At 41.0% G+C, this 18,024-nt stretch overlaps 1 protein-coding gene across 1 annotated transcript in view; it reads right to left on the bottom strand.

Moving 5' to 3' along the window:
* Nucleotides 1-17,538, bottom strand: part of PTER (phosphotriesterase related) — a 594,119-nt gene extending 576,581 nt beyond the window's left edge. Inside the window, exon 1 of the mRNA XM_044067533.1 lies at nucleotides 17,451-17,538. The gene's annotated coding sequence lies outside the window, so the exon portion shown is untranslated. The remainder of the gene's footprint in view (nucleotides 1-17,450) is intronic.
* Nucleotides 17,539-18,024: the final 486 nt, after the last annotated feature.

Here is an 18,024-nt window from a genome sequence, read left to right as displayed (position 1 = left end):
TCTAAAGCTAAGTTAGAGTCCAAATTGGCCACATCTACTAGAGACAATCACAAGGCCTTCTTCACATATGTCCGTAGTCTCAAAGGAAGCACCCAGATCTGTTCAGAACTAGTGGTCAATGACACCACATACACAAATACTGTAGATATAGCCAATCTATTGGCTGACAGACAAACTTAACCCCTCTGCCCCCCCCATCAGTAAATCAGGACATCCCCAGTACCTACCCCCCTCCCCTTTTCTCTAGGGAGCAGGTCACCACTGCCCTCTCAAAGGCAAAAAATACATCCTCCCTGGGACCCGATAAAATCCCAGGATGCATCCTACATGAACTTGCAGCCCTGTTAGGCACCCTATTCAGCCAAAGCCTGAGTAGTGGATTTGACCGATCCAAGTGGAGGACAGCCACTGTCATCCCTTTGCACAAAGGTGGAACATCCACCGATCCATGAAATTATAGACCCATCTGCCTAACTAGCCTAACCTGCAAGGCCACGGAATGGATTATCATGAACCTCATTAACAAGGACATTCGTAACCTCCCAACACTCGACCCCACACAGTTTGACTTTGCCAAGGGGAGGTCATGTCTGTTAAATCTGGTCAACTTCTTTGAAACAGTCCCCAAAGCCATAGACGAGGGGAAGACTGCACACCGCCTACCTTGACCTGGCCAAGGCCTTCGACACTATTCCCCACGCGGGCATAGTAGACAAACTCTCTTAACTAGGTATGAATCCATATGTTATCAGATGGGTAGAAAACTGGTTCACTGATAGAACCCACCTAATCAAAATAGGGGAAGCAGTACAGTAGACCGTAATGAGAGGCGTACCCTAGGGATCAGTCTTGGAGCCTCTGTTATTCAAGATGTACTTCTCTGAGGTGCATGCCAAAACCAGTGTGCTATGGCTGACCAAGTTTGCAGATAACTACAAGCTGGGTGTGGTCATCAATTCCCCAAGTGATGTGGACGTTCTCCAAGAGGTCTCACCCAAACAAATGACTGGTGCCAGAAACATGGCCTCAAGCTGAATGCCAAAAAATGCATCATCAACCCCTTTGGGAAGAGTGATGTCCCCACATATTATCACATTAATAACAATATCCTAAGCACACAATCAGTCATGAGGGATTTGGGCACCCAGGCTGATAGCAACCTGACTTTTCACCACCATGTTGCTTCCGTTGTACAGAAAGCTTTCTATATGGTGCACCTCATAAGTAAGGGTATCTCATCCAGGGACAAGGGGGTCATAACATCCCTGTATCCTTCCCTTATAAGGCCAGTTATTGAGTACAATGCCCCCTTTGGCATGTACCTCGCAAAACACATGCAGCAGCTGGAGAGACCACAGAAGTTCCTCACCAGAAGAATCCAGGGCCTCAAACATCTACCCTACACAGATAGGCTAAAAACCCTGTCCCTCTACTCATTTTCATACACACTCCTCAGAGGTGACCTCTGTCTGGCATACAAAGCAATCTCAAACCTCGCCATGATGGGAGTGCTACATATCCACAAGTCAAGCTCCACTCGAGTAACCTCAACCTGGTCTGTGACATCAATAGGACTTATTGGTGGGACAGATGTGTGTCTCAGAGACTCCCCCATCTGTGGAAGAGACTTCCTCTCCACATCAAGTAGAGTATCTCACCATCCCTTTGCAAGCACAACCTGGATAACTTTGATGGGAAACAAAAAATACACCCCTGGGATTCCACCTGTGTCCCTGCTGGACATGGGCTTTGGTTGCTGACTTGTCTAAACATGGGCTAAACTCTTGGCTAGGCTTATAAGGGCCTCAGGGCCAATAGCCTAGCAACTTCCTATGAACCAGAGGATGAAAGGTTAGTAATAGCAGCCCAGGATGGTGGATTACATATACATTAGTTTACAAAGTCCATTGAACATGTGGAAGAGACTTCCTCTCCAAATCAGCATTTAAATGTCTCATTCAGTGAAATGAAAGTCAATACCAAGCCAGAAACCAATGCACTTGGCACCTCATCAAGTTGAATAGGACCATTTTCACCTCTGCTGGCACCCATTGTTTAACCCAGTATGTCCAAGATCAAAAAAACACTTAACAGAAAGCCATGGATGACTGTAGCAATTTTAGAGTAATTAACATGCAAACCATTTGACTCTGGCTTCTCTTACCACAAACTGAAAATTATGCAACTATTTTTTTATATAGTTAGTCAATGTTTTAGTTAATGTAACAAACTTCAAGTAACCGAATTTTCAGTTGAGACCGATATCTGTAGAAAATGCCAATAAAGCTATGTATACAGTTGTAAGAGCCCTATTTATAGGCTTGTAACACACTTGGAACAGATGTGAAAAAATAAGTTCAGTGAAAGTCAGTGGAACCACAAATATCAGCTGCCCAAGAGAAGAGTTGAGAAACAGAAGTTGGCATGACTGGGTGTAGTATGTCCTTATACATGTAGAACAGCCTGTAATGATTGGGTGTAGGCTGTCCTTACACATGCAAAATAGAGTCATTGCACCTCTAATTAATGGACACAGGGTACCTGTATGTAGAACTGATGGCTAGGTGTAGGGTGTCCTTACACATGCAGAACAGTGTCATTACACTGCTAACTTATTGGATACATGGTACCGTAATGCAGAACTAATGAGTGGATACACAGTCCATGAATGTATCACTGACGGCTGGGTGTAGGCTGCCCTTAAACATGTAGAGTATTGTCATTACATGTATAATGAATGGATAAAGGGTCCCTGTACGTAGAACTGATGGGTGGGTGTAGTGTGTCCTTATACATTCAGAATAGTGTCATTACACCTGTAATTAATGGGCACAGGGTCCCTGTATGCAGAAATGATGGTTGGGTGTAGGGTGTCCTTATACATGCAGAAAAGTGTCATTACACTTGTAATTAATAGATACAAGGTCCCTGTATGGTGAACTGATGGCTGGGTGTACGGTGTACTTATACATGCAGAAAAGTTTCATTACACTTGTAATTAATAGATACAGGGTCCCTGTATGCAGAACTTATTGGTGAGTGTAGGGTGTCCTTATACATGTAAAATAGTGTCATTACACCTGTAATTAATGAATACCTTGTCCCTGTATGTACAACTGTTAGTAGGGTGCAGGGTGTCCATATACATGTAGAACAGTGTCATTATACCTGTAATTAATGGCTACAGGATCCCTGTATGTAGAACTGATAGCTGGGTGTAGCATGCCCTTATCCATGTAGAATAGTGTCATTACACCTGTAATTAATAGATACTGGGTCCCAGTATGTAAAACTAATGCAAGGTGTGTTTATACATGTTGAATGGTGATATTACACCTGTAATTAATTGACACAGGATACCTGTATGCAGAACTGATCGTAGGGTGTCGGGTGTCCTTATACATGTATAATGTATACATCCATTTATACCAACCTATCTAAAAACAACCTGAGCAAACTTGCAACCAGCTATAATAACATTGCCCGATTTGCCACGTGTCCCTTTTAGAACCCATCACTGTCACAACCTTAAACAGCTGGGATGGTTAGAACTGCAAAACCAACTTTGTTATCAACAACTTACTATCACCCAAAAGATTCTCTACCACCCTATGAATACTCCAATCCTCTCTAGTCTGATTACTCCATACAAATATCTGGAAACACTGCGCTCAGCTAATTAGCTTCTAGTTTCCACTACTAAATTTAACAACAAGGCTGGAGACTCACTATTCTCTAACACAGTGGGAAACACCTGGAACCAACTTCCTAACGAACTCTCTTCTCTTTCTTCTTCACTGCTCTTCAAAAAATATCTCAAGGAATACCTCACAACACACTGGCTATGCCCCTGCTCTAACCCTGACTAACATCTCATTCCCTGTCTCCCACTCTCTTAACTCATCCCCTCTAGTCTGTCCTACGATGTCTATTTGGTTGAACTAACAAATGCCAACCACTACCCAAGTATTAAAGGAGACTTCCTCTCAGCTCTATTAAATGAGGGACTTACTCTAGAAGTACTCACCTTCTACTTTGCTACTATAAGTATGTATGCCTGTACCCAGGTCTCGGATGTAAAATATCTAATCTTGCTTATTTTTTCTATTTCGTACTATATGTTATCATAAGTTTTTTTTTCTTGACAACTCTGCACACTTTTTATGTCTGATCTAAATTAATTTAATGTCACCTCCTGCTATTGCATATATTGTATCAAAGCCTTTCTTCCCGGGCCTCTACTGAAAATGGACATATATCCAGTCAGCCTAGCCCAGTCAACAAATGTAAAATAAAATAATGTAGAATAGTATCATTACACCTAATGGATACAGGGTCCCTCTAAGTAGAAATGATGGTTGGGTGTAGGGTGTCCTTATACAAATAGAATACTGCCATTACAGCTGTTATTAATGGATACAGGGTCCCTGTATGTAGAACTAATACAGGGGGGGGGTCTTTATGTAGAATTGTGTCATTTCACCTGTTATTATGAATACAGGGTCCCTGTATGTAGAACTGATAGTTCGGTGGAGTGTGCCCTTATGAATACAGAATAGTGTCATTACACCTGTAATTAATGGATACTGGCTCCCTGTATTTAGAGCTGAGAGCTGGGTGTATCGTCTCCTTACAAATGTAGAATAGTGTCATTATACCTGTAATCAAGGGATACAGAGTCCCTGTTTGTAGAACTGATGGTTAGGTGTAGGGTGTTCTTATACATGTAGGGTGTTCTTATACATGTAGAACAGCATTATTACAAGTACAACTACTGGATACAGGGACCATGAATATAGAGCTGATGGCTGGGTGTATGGTGTCCTCATACATGTAAAATAGTGTCATTACACCTATAATTAATGGATACAGGGTCCCTGTATATCAAACGGATAGCTGGGTGAAGGGTGCCCTTATACATGTAGAGTAGTGTCATTACACGTGTAATTAATGGATACAGGGTCCCTAAAGGTTGAACAGATGCCTGGGTGTAAGGTGTCCTTATACATGTGCAATAGTGTCATTACACCTGTAATTAATGGATACAGGATCTCTGTACGTAGAGTAGATAGCTGGGTGTAGGGTGTCCTTACTCATTCAGAACAGTGTCATTGCAGCTGTAATTAATGGACACAGGGTCCCTGTATGTAGAACTGATAGCTGGGTGTAGGGTGTCCTTATGCATGCAGAATAGTGTCATTCCACCTCTAATTTAATGGATACAGGGTCCCTTAATGCAGAACTGATGGTTGGGTGTAGGGTGCCCTTATATATGTAGAACAGTGTTATTACAAGTGTAACTAGTGGATACTGGGTCCTTGAATGTGGAGCTTATGGCTGGGTGTATTGTGCCCTTATCCATGTGGAATAGTGTCATTACACCTGTAATTAATGTATACAGGGTCCCTGTATGTATTACAGATGGCTGGGTATAGGGTGCCCTTATACATGTAGAATAGTGTCATTACACCTGTAATTAATGGATACAGGATCCCTGTATGTAGAACTGATGGCTTAATGTAGGGAGTCCGTATACATGTAGAAAAGTGTCATTATACCTGTAATTAATGGATAGGGGGTCCCTGTATGAAGAACTGATGACTGGGTATAGCGTGTCCTTATACATGTAGAATAGTGTTATTACACCTGTAATTAATGGATACAGGGTCCCAGTATGTAGAGCTGATTGCTGGGTGTAGGGTGTCCTTATACATGTGGAATAGTGTCATTACACCTGTAATTAATTAATGGATACAGGGTCATTGTATGTAGAACTGATTGATGGGTGTACAGCGTTCTTATACATGTAGAATAGTCTCAATTACACCTGTAATTAAGGTTACAGAGACATTGTATTTATAACTGATGGTTAGGTGCATGGTGTCATAGATCATATTCAGAGTGTAAGCACTAAAGTAATATAGGACACACCCAGAAAAGGTGCCCTAGGCAGCCATATACCTCTTCCCTCTTGCACGAACACCAACTTATATACACAGTGCCAGCTCTCAGAACTGTGATTTATGCCCTTATGCACTGCAAGGCCTCTGCCAACTTTAACCACAGAAATCTGACCCATGTGGTCCATCACATGTATGAATGAGAACTCCTCCAAAGAGAAGTTGCTGTTAACTAACATTTCATTATGGCTGAATCCTTATATACAGGTTTGCCTGCATCTCATTACTAAAGTCTTATTTCAAGATTTCATATAGTTTCATACCTCTCAACTTCTTAGCTCAAGAAATCTGGACAGAGTCAAAAATAATGGGGAAAGGAGGAACAAAGGCCCCAAAACAGGGACAGATTTTAATTATTGCTCTTATAAACTTATAAAGTTGCTAGAACAGGTTTTATGTTGGCACACATTTTCTGAAGAATATGAAGTTTGAAACTCAAATGCATGTCAGCATTTAAGGACATTCTGCAAAAATAAGGACAGTTGAGAGGTATGGATAGTTTTATTTTATTTATTTATTTTTATTTTATTTTACATTTGTTAACCGGGCTAGTCCAACTGGATACATGTCCATTTTCAGTGGAGGCCCGAGGAGAAAAGCTCCACTATCTAATGCATAATAACAAAAAATACATTCAAAGTACATAGGTAATTTAAGACGCAACTAAAACAGGGATTTAAAATTACATTGGGAATTAAGACACAAGTAAAACAGGCATATAGGCTTTCCTTTCAGTAAGTTCAAAAAGGTGAATACAGAGACTATCAAATTTCTACAGTACAGGTCAAAGTACAAAGGTAATTTGAGATTCAACTAAAACAGGCATTCATAATTACATAGGGAATTTAAGACTCAACTAAAACAGGCATTTAGGCTATCTTTTCAGTAAGTTCAAAAGGTGAAAACAGAGACTATCAAATTTCTTCAGTACAGGTATATAAAATGTGAGACAGAAATAATTAAGTAATTTAAAAGCAAAAGATAGAGTTACTAGAAAATTTTAGTTTGAAGTTGAGAGAGTCAATTTCTCAGGTAGAGATGAAAAATACAATGGAGAAATAGAGTTGGGAGACAGTGCAAAGGGTGCAGAAGGTAGGAGGTACGTGATCAGCGAGGGTTATTGCAAGAGCAAAGCCAGTGATTGGTTAGAAAATGTTTCAGTTGAGTTTTAAATAGTGTGATAGAAGTTTGGGCTAAGAGGTCAGTAGGAAGTTGATTCCAAATTTTACCAACTGAGTTGGAAAATATAGAGTCACCTGCTGTATTCTTTGATAGAGAGGTTTGAATCAGTATTTTATTGGAAGAGTAGGGTTTTAGGTTGTTATAGGGTTTTATCAGGGTGGAGAGCATTGGTATCTTTTCTGGGTGGTGAAGGGCTTTATGGGCAGTTGTAAGCTGATAGTATTGAATTAGGTGAGGTAACTCCAGCCACCCTAGGTTAAGGAGGTTCAGGCAGTGATGTGTTTTATATGGAGAGGCAGTGGCAAATTTGGCAATGTTGTTATAGGCTGTTGTAAGCCTATTGATGTTATGTTTAGAAAGATTAGTATATATGGGGGATGCATATAGTAGAGTAGAGATAAGATAAGTTCTGGCTATGGTAGTTCTTGCTTCAGGAGTTAAGAAAGATTTGATTCTGTAGAGAGAACCTAATTTTTTTTGTTAGTGCATAAGGCTGACAAATCAGTGTTCGTTTCTAAGAGTCAGTTTGCATTTAATTCCAACTGAAAAAGGACCTGCTTCCTGTTTTGACTTTTCTATATATACAAGCAACAGTATTTCTCTGCCAGCCTACATTTTTATATGCCACAAAACAACTGTTGCACAAGAGCTTCATAAATTAAATGCCAAATTTATTCCCAAATCCCAAATATCAACGCATTATACAGTTGCCCGACAGTTTTTATGCACTTGGTTGAACTGAATTAGTCATTATATAGTATGACTAAGGCACACCAAAGTTTTGCATAGAGTATAATAACATCATTCGATACACAGATAAAAACATTCTTAATTTCCCTTGGTCACTCGTCCCCTGAATAATGTAATTACACTATATTGGAAAACTTGTTGCATCTTACCACAAGAACTGTCCAAAGCAATACTAATTTTTTATACTGGGCCACCTTATTTATTTATGTATTTATTTACATTTGTTGACTGGGAAAATCCAACTGGACGCAGGTCCTTTTTCAGTTGGAATTAAATGCAAACTGACTCTTAGAAACGAACACTGATTTGTCAGCCTTATGCACTTGACGATAAGTGTGCATGCATTGTTTTCAAAGGCTCAAATCAGGGCAAATTTTATGTGCTTTTATTGTTTCAGTATATCCAAGTTATGTGTTGATGGGATTTATTCTGCTGTTCTTACAGTAAGAAGAATGGAGTGCCTGGTCTGTGAAAGAAGTTAAGTTAAGGTGATCTCGTACTACTCGCAGTAAAGGCAACTAATTAAAGCGGTTTTTCCTTTTAAATAAAAGCATACCTATCAGCTATCCAGATTTTTGCTCATCTGTCTTGATTTTCACATTTACCATGCCCTCCTTAAACGTTTGATTTTTTTTCCTGGTAAATAAATTAAAAATTAATTATGCTAGATATCAGAGTTTCACATGTTTTTTTACTCATAAAAGTGCAAGTTGCTGCAAAACCCAATGTTTTATTTCAAATCTCACAGGAAAGCAAAAACAGACTTTAGTTACCATTGGGAACTAAAATGAGAGTGGAATTGCTGACTTACAGGATATTTCAAGTAATTGTTACTGTGGATGGGAATAAACATGATGTAGTTAAAGTAGGTGTTGCTTTGGTCAGCTTAAATGCAGAACCGAATTTTCAACACTGGGATTGTCCCTTTAACAGAATTTAGCAGCTTTCTGTGAGAATACATAGTCTTCAGAAGTTTGCAGATCTTGAAAGTCATAAAACAATAAAACACTTACAAAACGATGCAGAAGGCACCCTAGTTCTAGACATCCTGTCTCCTTGCTGCACTGAAACTAACTTTTACAACACAATCATAAAACACTTATTTTCAACTTATTTTCTTGAAGTTTTGCAGTTAATCTTTTATGTTCCAGCAGGGTATGCTGTGGTTACATTTTTGAAGCTCAGTATACAACACACAGTTCTGTATAAATCATATCAATATTCACAAATGACATAGAATTATTTAAAAAAATCCAGATAGCTGGGCTTCACAGCATGTTTTAGTGTTCACATACTTCCAGTCACAGCTGTCCACTAAGGTAAGCAGAGGCCTATGTTTACCACCAACTCACACCCCTAAATTCCCCCATATAAAGGCACATAGACTACTTAATCCATCAGCCCATCTGACAACAGTCAAATTAAATAATTTGGTAATGAAACCCACCACCCTTTCAGCAGACCTACTACCCGCAGAATATCTCCAAAAAGCCGCTAATGAAATAGCATACCCCATATCAATTTTAATCAATAGAACTATCCATGAAGCCTATATCCCCCACATCTGGAAAATCTCCCACATTGTTCCTCTTCATAAAGGGGGCGATTCCACTGAACTTTCAAATTATAGGACTATAGTCATTCTGTCTCCCTTGGCTAAAATAATGGAAAAATGCATCCACAAGCAATTTCTTGCCTATCTGAATCAAAACCCTCTCCTAGCCCCCTCCCAGCACGGATTTAGACCTTGCCATAGTACAACCTCAGCTCTTCTCTCCTTCTCCCATACAATAAATCAAAACCGTAATGACAACAAGCTCTCCTCAGCCCTCTTTCTTGACCTATCCAAGGCATTTGATATGGTAAATCACCAGCTACTCTTAAACACATTAAAATCACTCTCCATAGATAACCTAGCAATTACCTGGTTTCATTCTTACCCAAGTGACAGACAACAAGCTGTACTATGGAAGAATAACCTATCATCCCTTTTACCAGTCACCCTTTGAGTCCCACAGGGATCTATATTAGGTCCCCTCCTATTCTCCAAATTCATTAATGACCTGTACAAAGTCATCCTTGATGCAGCTTGTATTCAGTATGTAGAGGACTCAACCCTAATCTGCTCTACCACCTCCCCCACAGATTTACAATCCTTGTCCCAAATCACTTTCAACAAAGTAGAGAATTGACTCACTTGTTGCCAACTACTATTAAACCCAAATAAAACCAAACTATTACTCTTCTCCCCCATTCGCAAGGTCCCCTCACCACCTCTCACCATAATATATAACAATGGTACTAAACTACTGGGAATGATCATCGACAACAACCTTACGTTTAATGCTCACATAGACAAAAAGTACAGTTTTGTACCTACCATAAATGTAGATGTTCGAGGATCCACATTGCTGCAGTCATAACCTATGGGTAGTCCGCTGTCCTCGGTCGGCCCAAATACCAAAGGGCTAGGCTGGTGTCGGTCATAGTCGCCTAGAGCTGACGTCAGTACGTAGTAGTACTTAAGCGCATGACCGACGCCATATCCTCAGTCTTTCTTGCCCCAGATGTCAGAAGGCCCAAAAAGGAAAGGCCAGAGCCAAAATAGTAAACACCCAACAACCTCCAGTGAGTAAATAAAGAATATCCCAAAAAGAATAACAGCAACCACAACCTATAAAGGGGAAGGAGGGAGGGAAAATAGGACTGCAGCAATGTGGATCCTCGAACATCTACATTTATGGTAGGTACAAAACTGTACTATGTTCTTCGTCTCACATTGCTGCAGTCATAACCTATGGGTAGAATCCCAAAGCAAAGGAAAAGGGAGGCTGGCAAACTAAATAGCATAATAGCATTAGGAGCTGCTAACATGCCCTGTAATACTGCAGTGGCAAACCCAGCCCTAGACTTGGAATAAAGGGGGAGATGGTAATGCTTAGTAAAAGTGTGTACTCAACTCCAAGTAGCTGCCTCCAAAATATCCTTAGTAGCTACCCTCAAAAAGGCAGTAGAAGTGGCAGTAGCCCTAGTATAATGAGGTCTGATCCCAACAGGAACACTCTTCCCATGATGAGAATAACAAAAAGCAATACAATGACCAATCCACTTAGAAATAGTTTGCTTTGAAACAGCTTTCCCTTGTGAACCCAAAGCAAAGGAAATAAATAACTGTTGAGTCTGCCTGAACTCTTTAGTTCTGCTCAAATAATACCGTAGCTGTCTGTGAATGTCCAAAGAATGCAAGACTTTTTCCCCCTTATTTTGGGGATCAGCATAAAAAGTAGGCAAATGTATAGTCTGGTTCAAGGCCACATTAGAAATCACTTTAGGCATAAAAGTAGGGTTAGTACGCAAAGAAACTCTATCCTTATGGAATATCAAAAAAGGTTCCACTGCCATGAGTGCCTGCAATTCAGATACCCTCCTAGCAGAAGTAATGGCCAACAAAAAAGCAGTTTTCCAAGACAAAAACTTCAACTCGGACGTAGCTGCAGGTTCAAAAGGAGGTAAAGTAAGCTTCTCCAACACAAAATTGAGATCCCAGGAAGGAGTAGGAGCTCTACGTGGGGGTCTTATATTCTTTTCCCCTCTAAGAAATTGTTTAAACAAAGGGTGAGAAAATAAAGGAGGGTCACAATCATAGTGAGCAGAAATAGCTGCAGCATGAACCTTCACAGAAGAAAATGACAAACCCTTGTCCAGTAATTCAGTAAGATACTGTAGTGCAAAGCTCAAATTAGGTAGTGAAACATCAAAGCCCTTTGCTGTGCTCCAAAGAAAAAATCTCCTCCATTTATCAGCATAAACCTTTCGAGTACTAGGCCGCCTGGCTTCCAAAATGACATCCTAAACTTGAGGAAGCTGAGGCCCCCCCGGCTCTAAAACAGAATACGCCAGGCTGTTAGATGCAGGGACTGCACCCTGACATTGAGAAAATGATTGTTTGACTGGGATAACAAGTGAGGAATCTGTGGCAAGGGCCAAGGGGGCTCGTGAATTAAACTCCTCAGCAGAGGATACCAATGCTGAAGTGGCCAATCTGGTGCTATTAGAATCATGCAAGGCTTGTCCCGCCTGACTTTCAAGAGTACCTTGGGAAGAAGAGGCAGAGGGGGGAAAGCATAGACGTGAAGGTTGTTCCAACTGAAAGATAGAGCATCCACTTTCCAAGCTTTTGGGTGGAACAGCTTTGTTTGGGTAGTTGGAAATTCAGTGGAGAATCTATGTCTGAGGTTCCCCAAGCCCAGTTAACTGATGAAATACCTGAGGGTCCAATTTCCACTGATCCACAATTTGTCTGCTCAATACATCTGCTAGGGAGTTCTGTGCTCCTGGCAGAAACTGTGCTTGAAGATTGATGTGCAAATTCAGAGCAGTCTCCCACAATATCATTGCTTGTCTGCAAAGAGGGTAAGAATGGGTAAGAATCCCCTGCTTGTTGATGTACCACATGACAGTAGTGTTGTCTGTTGAATCAACACCTGTCCCGCTGGAGAAGGTCCTTGAAAGTGACTGCTAACATCTCCTTCATGTTGATATGCAAATGTAGTAGTTTGGGAGGCCACATGTCTTGTATCCATTTCCCATTGAGTAGGCACCCCAAGTCCGAGGCATCCGTCGTTAATATCTGACTTCGCCTCTGGTTGGGTCAGAGAGTCCCTTGTTTAGGTGACATTCACCACAAGAATTCTTTCTGGATGCAAGGTATTATCGTGTTGAGTCCATACATGCTGAGTCCATACATGCTTTGGCATTGGGAAGTACTAGAATGGCAGATGGAATGAACCCTGAGGCCATGAACCCCAAGGCTTGAAGGACTGTCCTTGCAGTCAGCCTGGACATTACTGATAACTGCTGGAAGTATAGATGAAGATTTCTTTGTTTGTCCGGGGTTAGAAATGCCATCTGAGAAGCTGTGTTCAGTCTCACACCCAGAAAGCACATGTCCTGAGAGGGCACTAGACTGGACTTTATTTCGTTCACAGAATACCCTAGGCACCTTAAAACCACCGTTACATACTGAAGATGTTGAAGTAACTTGTCTTTGTCTTGAGCAAGAATCAGGCAATCGTCCAGATAAGGATAAATTTGTATTCCCCTCTGTCTGAAGAAAGCAATCACCGGAGCCAGAACTTTTGTGAACACCCTGGGCGCAGTAGATAAGCCAAAGGGCAATGCAGAGAACCGATAATGAGAAGTACCATCCCGAAATCTCAGGAATCTCCTGCAGCTGGGCCTGATAGGGATGTGAAGATAGGCCTCTTTGAGATCCAGGGTTACCATCCAGTGATCTTTGCCTAGCATAGGCAGAAGTTGTTGTAATGTTAACATCTTGAACTTTGGAATGTCTAGGAAGGTATTGAGAACAGACAAATCCAGAATTGGCCTCCAAGTGTTTCCTTTCTTTGGCACTAGGAAAAGACGGGAATAAAATACTAGGCCTACTTCTGACGGAGGAACCACCTGAATTGCTCCTATCTGCAACAGCAAGGAAATTTGTTCCTGAGCCTCCAGCCTTTGCTGAGGAGGCACATCCGGCATGCCTTTGAAAGGAGGAAAAAAGTGTGAAAATAAAACTTGTAACCTCGATTTATTATATCCAACACCCATTTGTCCTGGGTGACCAAATGCCAGTTTTGTTTGAAAAGTCCCAACTTTCCTCCTAGAGGTGCTGCCAGCAAAGAAGGGTCTGGCAGCTGAAGACACAGGTCATTGGGTCTGTTTCAGGCTGCCCTGCCCCTGCAGAAGACTGTGCAGGAGACCTCGAAGTCCTAGGCCTGAAAGACCCTGAGCTCCCCTACCTCTACCACGCCTAGACCTGCCCTTAGACTGATAATCTGAAGAAGGGAAAGACCATCCTCTAGCAGGCCAATTCCTACTAAACTTAGGGGGCTGCACCTGCAAAAAATCCTTGACCGTCTGCATAGACTTAGCCTTATCTTCCATCTTTTTCAAAACTGACTCCACAGGAGAACCAAAAAGAACTTCAGATTGAAGAGGAGCATCCAAAATCCCGAGCATGCTCTGACAAATTTTGATCCTTAAGCCAGGCATGTCTGCGAATAACTGAACCAGTAGCAGCCACCCTGGAAGAAGCCTTAAGAGCATCGAAACCACACTGTAAAGAATGCTTGCCAACTTGATCTGATGCATGAACCAACTCCTGGAGCTCCTTACACTCTACCTCAGAGATAAAGCATCCACCTTAGATTTCAATTGATACAAAAATTCTGATACTTCAGCATATGAAATTGGCAATTCATAGCTATAGGAGGAGGTGTACACTTTTTTGCCCCACCTATCTAATGCTCTAGAATCTTTATCCAAAGGAACTGGATTCTTAGCCACAGAAGCCCTGACACCTTTCGGGCCCTGAATAATAGTTTCCGGATCAGCTCTAGGACTCTTGTACAAATACTTATGTGCTTCTGGAACCTGTAATATCTGTCTGGGAGGGGGCAGGGGGCAAGAACTGATTAAGGGAAGCTTCAGAAAAAACATCCTGAACAACATCTAAGACAGGTGGAATAGCCAAGGGCCTATGTTGTGGCAAAAACAAAAATTCCCTAAGCCTTTTCCGAGAATCTGAGAAATCCTGACCTTCCCACTTGAAATGTTCCCTCATGGAATGTAAAGTCTCAGAAAAAGAAAAATCTTCTGGAGGAGAAGCAGAAGGGCAGGAATCCTCTGCATCCGAATCTGAATAGGGAGGGAAATCCTGAATTTCTTCAACTGAAGAAATCAGAGTAGTCTGAAGAATGATCCATTCGCTCTAAATCTGCCTCCACCCTAGGCCTCTTCTCTGGGGGGGGGCATAGAACCCCTGATCAAAGTTATCAAGTCCTCTGCCATTTTCAACATATGCTTTTTAGGAACAGGGGCTGGAGAGCTAGAACTATGGCCAGGGCCAGCAAGACAAGCTTTGGCCTTAGCATGGCCTTTAGCCACAGAGGGAGAAGGCCTAATAATCTTATGTAAAGATGGAACTACAGAAACCTGAGAAGCACCCTCAGCCTGGCCTAATTCCTGAGAGGCCAACTCCTGCAAAAGTAAAGGCTCCCCCTGGGATTCAGTCGAACCCTCGGCAGGAGCCACAGATGCAACCAGAGGTTCCATAGAACCGGGCCAGACTCCTCCGGTTTAGACCTCAAGGATTTATCTTTACGCTTTTTGGCGGGGCGCCGGAGGATCTGACGGCATGTTATAGTTACACCGTTTGGAAAAAGCCTGGCACAGTCTAACCGTCGTTTAATGGTGCTTTGTTAAATCTAGCACAAAAGCGACACCCGACTACGTCATGTTCAGGCCCCAAGCAAGGGATACAGAGAGAATGATAATCCCTATGAGGTATCTGTTTCCCACAAGAAATACAATTATTAACTTTTTCTGACATCCGGACAACTGAGGCAAGAAAAGACAAAAATTTCCCCAACGGTGCCACCTAACTTAGTCTTCGGTCTGAAACTCGATAAATGAAAATTTCAGAACGCCGAACGGCACTTGCAAACGCTGCTTCTGCTTCAGACCACGCGGCAAGAAAGACTGAGGATATGGCGTCGGTCATGCGCTTAAGTACTACTACGTACTGACGTCAGCTCTAGGCGACTATGACCGACGCCAGCCTAGCCCTTTGGTATTCGGGCCGACCGAGGACAGCGGACTACCCATAGGTTATGACTGCAGCAATGTGAGACGAAGAACATCTATTAAAACAGTAAATAAAAAATTAGGCTCTTTATAAAGGATTAAACCTTTCCTAACCCCATCTGCTAAAACTGTTATTGCCCGTACACATCTGCTATCAACCCTTCTTTATGCCTCACCCATGTTCATAAACCTAAGCAAATCAAACCTCAGTAAATTTACTAGGTGCTACAATAATATTGCCAGACTTGCCACAGGATCAGCTTATAGAACCCATCACTGCCTTAACCTTCAGTCAGACTGGCTTGAACTACCCTATCAACTGCAATATAACCAACTAAACAAAATCCTCCACCAGCCAGACAGTACACCCATACTGAAAAATATTATTACCCCCTACAGTAACCTAAAATCCCTTCGCTCTTCCAAAAAATTGCTAGTGCAACCAACAATTCAGCAGGTGAATCACTATTCTCAAACTCTGCCATTAAAAACTGGAACCTGCTTCCTGCTGAACTCACCACTGACCCCTCCTTATCCCAATTCAAAAAATCCCTTAGGAAATACCTAAAAACGGAGTTGCTTTGTCCCTGTACAAACCCTGATTAACCCCCACTCAAACATAATTCACAAATGAGAACCTCATTACAAGAATAAAACTCAGACACTTCTGTGCATCACCCACCTACTGGAAAGATTTAAACACTACACCATGTATGATAACCACCTTAATATATGTGTTTTCCTTTTTCAGATGAAATCTTTAACTATTTCTTTCTCAGCTACTTGCTTCAAAACTTTGTTGTGTGTATGTGAGACAAACATGTACCTGTGTGTACATATTGTTAAACAAATCTCAGTTTTGTGATAACTCACTGTAATAATTTCACTGTATTTACACTTGTTTTTGTACATTTGGAGCTTTTCTCCCTGGGCTTCCGCTGAAAATGGACCTGTATCCAGTCGGACTTTCCCGGTTAACAAATGTAAAATAAATAAATAAAATAATGGCAATGAAAGCCCCGATGTGCCTCCTTTCAATGAGTCTAAATGATACCAAGGTATATGCATGCGTACACGAAATACACATCTCACCGTGTTGTAAATAACACTGTGCCTACCACTGTACACTTTCCACTTATTCCAAGAAAATACTTTGCTTTAACACACACACACTTTATAAGCTTAAAATTATGTAATGCTCATGCCTCTATATATAGAGATAGAGCGATAGATATGATTCATCAAACACACAGAGGGTTGTTAAGTCTAATGGTTCTTATATCTTTAATCTAAATACTAGCTTTTTACTAATGACAGTGCCTTATCATCATACATTGTTTATAGATTAAATTATAGATGTAGACTGCTTTACTCCTGATGTTACATACTTAAAGGTGATTTTTTTAGCCCCCTTTCTACAAATTCTGCAATGCCTGAGCCTTTTCTTAGTTACCTACTTTGTAGGACTCTCTGTGTGTTTGTAGAGGAATAATGTCAAAATAAGTATGGAATTTGTGCCCACTTTAAATAAATCTTGGTGTTCATGTCTTGAACGCATACCTCTGTAGTACAGGCAGACCAAGCAGAAAGGAGGAATATATTCTACTGGTTTAAGCACACTTCTTGTAGCTGTACTGCTTAATACAACAGTTAGGACTTCCAAGTTCAAAAATAAATGTCAAGTAAACCACAGATACAAATTAATATTTTGCCAAAAATACATCTATGCCCCTCCTTTTTTTAGTAAACATACTCTTCAGTTGCCATAATAAATACATTAATAAATAAAATAAAGACAGTGTGTTTCAGATGAAGACCTTTAAAATGTAGCTTGCAACAATTTCTCTGTACTGTGCAGGAACAGAAAGTAAACAAAAACAACAGATTTTCTGAGTTTAACAAACTTACCCTTGAAGCTTCACTGCTAGGCTCTTTAAGGGCCAGCTTTAGTTACACACTGCCTTTTGCCTAGTTTAAAATAGCACTCACTAGGACTGATTTGTCATGATATCAAATAGCTCTTCCTCACAGGATACTAAAGCTGTCATCTAATAAACTTTATTAAAACATCCACACACAAACACAGACACTGCTGATTTAAACATATGTTCTAAGACAATCCTTGGAATTTCTTGTAAAGACAAAGCGCAGCAGAATCACAAACTAACTTTGTGACTTGGCACATTCAAAAAAGATGTCATTATGAAGTCCAGGAATGTTATTAAGAGCATTAAACACAAATGGTTGTAGACTGGTTTGCCATTTATATCTAACAAAAGCCTTTGACCTAAATCGGTCACTATACTCTGCTGAATCTCTCGGTAACAGCCAGAAAGCGATACAGTTCATTTGGATAAAAAAGACAGTTTAGAAAAATCCTGTTTACAGTCTGCTCTTTAGAAACTGTTATGCAGTAATCCTTAAAACTCCCTTTTTCAACATGTGGTCAGGTTGTTCCCACACTGAGCTCATAATCTGCTCT

This window comes from Protopterus annectens, chromosome 3.part1, assembly GCF_019279795.1.
Source record: "Protopterus annectens isolate FY-2018-M chromosome 3.part1, PAN1.0, whole genome shotgun sequence".
Lineage (NCBI taxonomy): Eukaryota > Metazoa > Chordata > Ceratodontiformes > Protopteridae > Protopterus > Protopterus annectens.
The sequence above is the reverse complement of the archived record's forward strand: the minus strand, read 5'-3'. Positions and strand labels throughout refer to the sequence as shown.